This window comes from Cebus imitator, unplaced genomic scaffold, assembly GCF_001604975.1.
Source record: "Cebus imitator isolate Cc_AM_T3 unplaced genomic scaffold, Cebus_imitator-1.0 Scaffold170, whole genome shotgun sequence".
NCBI lineage: Eukaryota > Metazoa > Chordata > Mammalia > Primates > Cebidae > Cebus > Cebus imitator.
In genome coordinates, this window is record NW_016107485.1 from 2,885,023 (window position 1) to 2,892,384 (window position 7,362).

General features: G+C 46.3%; 1 protein-coding gene across 4 annotated transcripts in view; it reads left to right on the top strand.

Moving 5' to 3' along the window:
• Nucleotides 1-565: 565 nt before the first annotated feature.
• MRTFA (myocardin related transcription factor A) overlaps nt 566-7,362 on the top strand; it is a 216,728-nt gene continuing 209,931 nt past the window's right edge. For 2 of the 4 annotated variants that reach the window (XM_017544725.2, XM_017544726.2), the window contains exon 1: nt 568-825. The gene's annotated coding sequence lies outside the window, so the exon portion shown is untranslated. Of the gene's footprint in view, nt 826-7,362 lie in introns of all 4 variants that reach the window. The other 2 variants (XM_037744358.1, XM_037744359.1) reach the window with 2 other exon arrangements.

The window sequence follows — 7,362 nt, forward strand, 5'->3', positions numbered from 1 at the left end:
GGGAAATTGACTCAGGGAAACAAGGTGACGGGCCTCGGCGGGGCGGGACTGTAACAGGAATTCAGGGCTCCAGGCCAGAGCGCAATTTATTGTGTCTCCTTTTGGGAAGCGTGAATGTGAAATGATCGACTTCGGAGTCCCAGGCGGAGACCCTTCAGCACCGGAGAAGAATCAGGATGGGGTCTGGGATTAATGGAGTAATTGCCCGCGGCTGAGCATGGATCCCTTGGCAACTTAGCAAGGTCCGGCAGGGTCCACCGCCCTTGCCTTCACAGGGTGACCAGTGGGCTGCGGCCTCTTTAAGACCCAGCGCTCCGCCCCGGCTCGTCGCCGACCTCCTCGCCGCTGCTCAGCCAGTTCCAGACTTTCCTCAGCGATGAGGTCATCTTCCCGCTGCCCATTGGCTGCGCCGTGCAGTCAGTCACAGGAAGTCACGCCGCCGTCTGCGCCTTCTTCGTGCCGCTTCCTTCTCCGCCCGCCCCTTAGTCCGCCGATCACGACCCCGATCAGGCCTCTGATTGGCTAGCGCCGCCGTCACTTCTCCAGTGGGCAGTCTTCAGGACGGGAGGCGGGCGTGGTGGGCGGGCCCGCAGCTTCCGCGGCTGAGAGGAGCCGGCGGCAGCAGCGTCTGTGGTGGCCTCGGCAGCGAGAGCGACGGTCCCATCCTCCCCACCTTCTCGGTTGCTGCTGGCCACTCGCCCTCCGCTGGCGGCGACTTCTCGGCTCCGTGCGCCCTGGGTAGACGCTGAGCCTCTGGAGGGGACGCGGACGGCTAGAGCCGGAGTGGGGCGAACCGCGGAGCCCGGCCAGGAGCAGCGAGAGGCGGTGAGTGAGAGTCCAGGCTGGGAACCCCTCCCCCACTGCGGCCCCGCCCCGTCCGGAGCATCCTTTCTCCCCGCGACCCCGCTGTGAGCGCCCTCCGGGGGTCCGGCGGGGCGGCCTTCTTGTCCCCGGCCCTCTTCCCGCCGGCCTTCTGCTCCTGCCCTTGGGACCCGAGTCGCTGAACCGCGGTCACTGTGTCGGGGCTGGACCAGGACCGGGACCCGGGAGGGCGGGCGAGCAGTGCACCTGTGCACCGACTGGCGGGGCCGCGGTGCACAGGGCGGGGAGGCACGGAGGTCCTGGCCCTCGCTGCTCCCGGGGTGTGTTTTGATTGCAGGGATGGGGTATCTGCCGCTTTCTCTGGTCTCGTGCAAACCTTCAGGATCCAAGCGCATTCCTGGGGATTCCCAGGCAGGGAGGCTCAGCTGTAACAACCTAATTGCAGCCAGGTGTACAGGGCTCTGCAGATCTGAAACTTGGTGGCCAAGAACTTTACGCTTTAAGAAAGCGTCTGTCTGCCAGGACGCTGATTGCAGCCCACCCTCCCCACCTCGGGTACCTTTGATACTCCATAGTGCCCGGGGCTGGACCTTTTAAGTGACTCCCAAACCTGCCACTTGCTAGCTGTGTAATCTTGTGCCTTGGTGTCCTCGTCTGAAAAATTGAGAACGTTAATACCACCAGTCCCATATGGCTGTTTGTTGTAAGTGTGAAATGAAATAATTCACGTGAAACGTTGGACACAGTGATTGGCGCTAGTATGGGTACAAGAAATGTTTGCTTTTGGGATGTTGAGAATGACTGGTTTGCCAGTGTGCATTAAGCACTAGCCCAGCTTGGCTTTGTTAAGATTTCTCTCTGTTGTCTCCGTTATGCAGCATAACGAAAGGGCAGTTGAACGGTTAACTGCTTGCCAGCCTCTATTTGGCATGAAGTGTGTGTATATGCAGGAATGTGGAATACATCACTTAAATGTAATAATGGAATTACCCCTGCTTCATATATTTTTATATGGTTTTAAACTCATAAGACGTCTGGAATGTCCCCGAGTTGCAAGTTTTTGAGATCTTTACAGGGTCTTTTCTACATGAAGCCAAAGCCTGTAACATAAGACTTATTGTCAATAAGAAGTTAAACTTAACAGGTTTTACTTCAGAAGACCACTCCCAAAACTCCACATGTCACTTACGCAGTTTTACTGTTGAAAAGCAGGCATCTCCCAGGGGTAAGGTGGTGCAGCCAGCTGGCCCACAGCCCCATGACTGCAGGGTGGGAACCTTTGGCTGGAAGTTGTTAAACTAAGTTTTGCCTAATGTTGTTTGCATATTTCATAGCGAATCCAAGGGCTTTATGTTACTGTTTCTTATTGAATGATTTAGAAAGAAGCAATCAATTACTGCATTATTTAAAAACACCTGCAAAGAAAAAAAAATATCTCTAGTCTAGCTCTAGTGTTTGTTTCAGTTTTTGGCCAATAACTGTTAAGAAGAGCCCCTTTTTAAGAACGCTTTCAAAAGGCACATCCACTAGAATAAGTAATTTAGAGTCAAATCAAGAGAAGTGGAAGAGTAATGTGTATCCCATCACCCAAAGTATTTACTGGAGACTTTTCATGTCCTTAGTACTCTGCCAGATGCTGTCAGGGAGTGATTTGAAAAAGTGTGAAATAGGAACTCAGCCTGTAAAGAGCAAAACCATAAAGTTTGGGTCTACCTGGTAGTAATTACAAGTACTACTTAAGGGATGACTTCATTTATTCATTCAGCACGCTTTTTGTTCCACGTTTGTATTGTGCCAGGTGTTTTTCCAAGGGCTGGGGCTATCAAGGTAAGTGAGATATGGTCCCTGCGCATGAGGCGCTCACAGTCTAGTGGGAGAGGCAAAAAAATGACAGATTGTAACGTACCGAAATAAACTGTTAAGCACAAATCCAGACTTTAACGGGAGAGTCAAGGGAGCTTTTCCTGTGGATGTATGGGAAGGCTTCAAAGAAGATGGCATTTGGGCTGAATGTTAACTCAGATGAAGGAGAGGAAGACCATTCCAAAGACAAGTCACAGCTTAGAAAGGATTCCTGATAGGCTGGGCACAGTGGCTCACACCTGTAATCAATCTGAGCACTTTGGGAGGCCAAGGCAGGAAGATACTTGAGGCCAGGAGTTCAAATTGAGACCAGTTAGGCAACATAGTGATAGCTTCTCTCCACCAAAAAATTAAAGAATTAGCGCGCATGGTGATGTGCACCTGTAGTCCCAGCTACTCAGGAGATTGAGGTGGGAGGATCCCTTGAGCCCAGGAGTTTGAGGTAGCAGTGAGTTATGTTTGCACTGCACTCCAACCTGGACTTGCAGTGAGACTGTGTCTCAAAGAAAAAAAAAAATCCTGATAAACCTTCTAATATACCAGTTATAAGCCCCAGGGAGGGAGAAGGAAACTAACGTTCCTGATGCCCACTACACAAAAGCTAGGCTTTTATTCTGTTGCTTAGGGATAGGGAAACAGGCTGCAACTAGTTAAATAACTCATTTAGGGATACAGAGTTAACAGAACCAGGACTTGAATCTCTGACTTAAAAATACGGTATGCTCTTTTCCTTTTAACATGCTTTTTTGTAGGTTTAAATATAAGAGAGGTTAAAAAGTTTTACCCATTGGCCAGGCGCAGTGGCCCATGCCTATAATCCCAGTACTTTGGGAGGTCAAGGTGGGCAGATCACCAGAGGTTGGAAGTTTGAGACCACCCTGACCAACATGGACATATCTCATCTCTACTAAAAAAAAAAAAACCCCACAAAATTAGCCAGGTGTGGTGGCACATGCGTGTAATCCCAGCTACTCAGGAAGCTGAGGCAGGAGAATCGCTTGAACCCGGGAGGCAGAGGTTGTGGCGAGCTGAGATTGTGCCATCGCACTCCAGTGTGGGCAACAAGAGCAAAACTCCATCTCAAAAATAAAAATTAAAAAAAAAAAGAAAGTTCTACCTATATTATTATCATTTTACTATTACAAATTACTTTGTGAAATAAATGTTTCATATTTAGAATCACTAAGGTGATATAATAAAGCTTATCTTTATTAAATAGTATATATTTTATACCTATAAATTTGGTGGCATTTCCTGAAAAGTATGGCCTATGGAAACATTTAGTAAAAATGGAGTACATTGATATATACAGATTGTATATGAAGCACTTTACTAACTTTGTTAAAGAGGTATAAACTTTCTTTGAGAGCAGCTTACTTATATAAGTGTATTTAAAAAAGAATTTGTGGATGTATGGCCATTTAATTTAGAAAGAGGAAATTAGAATTTTTAAGTCATATTAACAAAAATTGTTGTATTATGTTTAGGGAAAACACTATAGCAAGCTCATACACTAGCAGGCTCCCCAAGGGTGAGGATATTTGTTTTTCTTCCCAGCTTCTAGAGCAGTTCTTGGCACATAGCAGGTGCTCAGGAATTTAGTTCTTGAATATAAGATGAACATGAACAAATATATGTTTACTCCATGTTCTTGTGTGTGTATAGATATTTATATAAATGCTAGGGTTGATAGTTGGAATTAATAAACATAAGGAACATTTTCATCTACTGAGAAAAAACTTTGGTCAGGAGGTTATATTTCAGATCTTTGAAAGAGAATAGAGAAAACATGGATGGGTTATGGATGAAATGGTATAAGCTTGGGGAGTAGTTTTTTAATAAATGAATACATTTTGGAAGAAAGGGAACATTGAACAAAGAGAATGACCCACTGACACAATTCAGCAAATATGGGCACTGTTTACGTCTAAGGCCTTAATAGAGTTTTGAGAATCAAGGAAATAGTCTCCGCTCTCAAGGAACTTACAGTTTTAAAGAGCGGGTGTGCTAGCTGTCTTGCTGTGTAACAGATTACCTTGAAAATTAGTGTTTGAGACAATTAACATTTCTTATTTTTCACAGTTTCTGTGAGTCAGGAATTTGGAATCCGCTTGGCTGAATGATTCAAACTCGGATCTCTCAAGAAATTCCAACAATGGCTGGGTGCAGTGGCTCACATGTGTAATCTCAGCATTTTGGGAGGCTGAGGCAGGTGGATCATTTGAGGTCAGGAGATCGAGATCAGGGTGGCCAACATGGTGAAACCCGTCTCTACTAAAAATACAAAAATTAGCCAGACATGGTGACTCACGCCTGTAGTCGCAGCTACTCAGGAGGCCGAGGCACGAGAATTGCTTGAACCTGGGAGACAGAGGTTGCAGTGAACCAGTATCACATTACTGCATTCCAGCCTGGGCAACAGAGACTCCATCTAAAAAAAAATTAGCTGGGATTGGTAGCACATGCCTGTAATCCCAGCTACTGAGGGGGCTGAGCTGTAAGAATTGCTTGAACCGGGGAGGTGGAGGTTGTAGTGAGCTGAGATTGTGCCACTGCACTCCAGCCTGGGCCACAGAGCGAGACTCTGTCTCAAAAAAAAATTTAAAAATGCAGTAATATGTCAGCTGAGGTAGCAGTAATCTGAAGGCTTGAGTGAGGCTGGTGGATCCTTTTCCAAGGTGGCTTCTCATATGGCTGGCAGGTTGGTGCAGGCTGTTGGTGGGAGCTGGGTTCCTCTCCATCTGGGCCTCTCTCCATGGATGCCTTCATGGCATGGCAGCCAACCTACCTCAGAGCATGTAATCCAAAAGACCAAGCTGCTGCATTGCCTTTTATGACCTAGCTTCAGAAGTCACATACCATCATTTCTCCAGTATTCTGTTGGCCGCACATTGTGGGAAGGTACTACACAAGAAGGTAAGTGGCAGGAGGTGAGAGTCGTTGGGGCCCATCTTGGAGGCTGGCCACCACAGTGGGTAAAGTAGAAAATGTTGGAAGAAGGTACAAAGTGCTGAAGTAGGGGGAGGGAAGGACTTAGAGTAAGTAGGAAAGATTACCTCTGGAGGAATGAGGGGATGGGAAAGATTTAATTCCTTTATCAGATATTTATAAATATTTATTGTGTGTTTACTATGTGCCTTCCACATGTAGGCTAATATGTGGAGGTAGACACTGAATTAGGTTTATACGAAATGGTTTTTTTTTTTTTTTTTTTTTTAAGGCAGAGTCTTGCTCCGTTGCCAGGCACCTGGCTGGAGTGCAGTGGTACAGTCTCCGCTCACTGCAACCTCTGCCTCCCGGGTTCAAGCAACTCTTCTGCCTCAGCCTGCCAAGTAGCTGGGACTACAGGTGCATGCCACCATGCCTGGCTAATTTTTGTATTTTTAGTAGAGACGGGGTTTCACCATGTTGGCCAGGATGGTCTCAATCTCTTGACCTCGTGATCTGCCCGCCTCGGCCTCCCACAGTGCTGGGATTACAGGCGTGAGCCACCGCGCCCGGCCTACATGAAATGTTTTAAGTAATTTAGGCCAGCGTTGACATAAGGAAAAATATTTGAAATCTATGTGTATAGTGAAAGTGGAGTCTTTTTTTTTTTTTTTTTTAATTGATGAGAACAGTAACTTATCAGAGTGTTAGATGAGCAATTACACAGCATATGTAGTTAAGAACATCAATACTCGAGTCATACTGCATAGATTGGAATCCTGGCTCTACTTGCTACCTGTGTGTATGAACTTGGCCTGTGTGACTGTGATACCCTTGCTACTTTATCTTCTCTGTGACTCGCTAGCTGTAAAATGGGGATAATAATGGGGCCTGTTTCATATTGCTGCTGTGAGGGTTAAATTAAAAATATATGAAGTCCTTGGGACAGCTTTATATGCATGTCATTATCATGGTTCTTATGATCATCATTGGTTTAGGGCAGTAGCATACAACTGACTGGATGAATTAGTTTGGAGTCAGATGAGTGAATATAGAATGATAAGAGTATGCAGAAAGAGGCATTTAAATGTTAACCATTGCTGCTTCACCATCAGTTTTTCTAGTTCAAGTACCTTCATCTAGATAATTTTTATTTTACAAAGTGGAGTGAACCAGTGGGTTTATTTAGGTAAATTCCACAGTTAAAATAAGACCCAAGGAGGTCCATAGTTGCTGTTAAGGGTGTCTCTTACCCCTTAGTATTTTTGAATTGACTAGGCTCTCTGTCTGCAGAATGGTTTATCAAGAAGCAGTACTTAAAAGTGCATGTGCTTCACAAGAGCTTAGAGGTGGAACTAGGACCCATAATAAACATACCTAGAATGAGAACGTGTGTGGCTGAGTTTGAGGGACAAGGTTAATCTGGAGGGCATTTTAAAGGTACAGGCCTGGTGCTGTGGCTCATGCCTGTAATCCCAGCCATGTAAGAGGCTGAGACAGGTGGATTGCTTGAGCCCAGGAGCTTAAGGCTGTAGTGAGCTGTGATCACACCACTGTGCTCCAGGATGGGTAACAGGTGAGACACTATCTCAAGTAAATAAAGTAAGAAAGTTAATTATAAGAGGCCAGACCTGGTGGCTCAGGCTTGTAATCCCAGCACTTTGGGAGGCCAAGGCAGGTGGATCACGAGGTCAGGAGTTCAAGACCAGCCTGGCCAAAATGGTGAAACCCAGTCTCAATGAAACAATT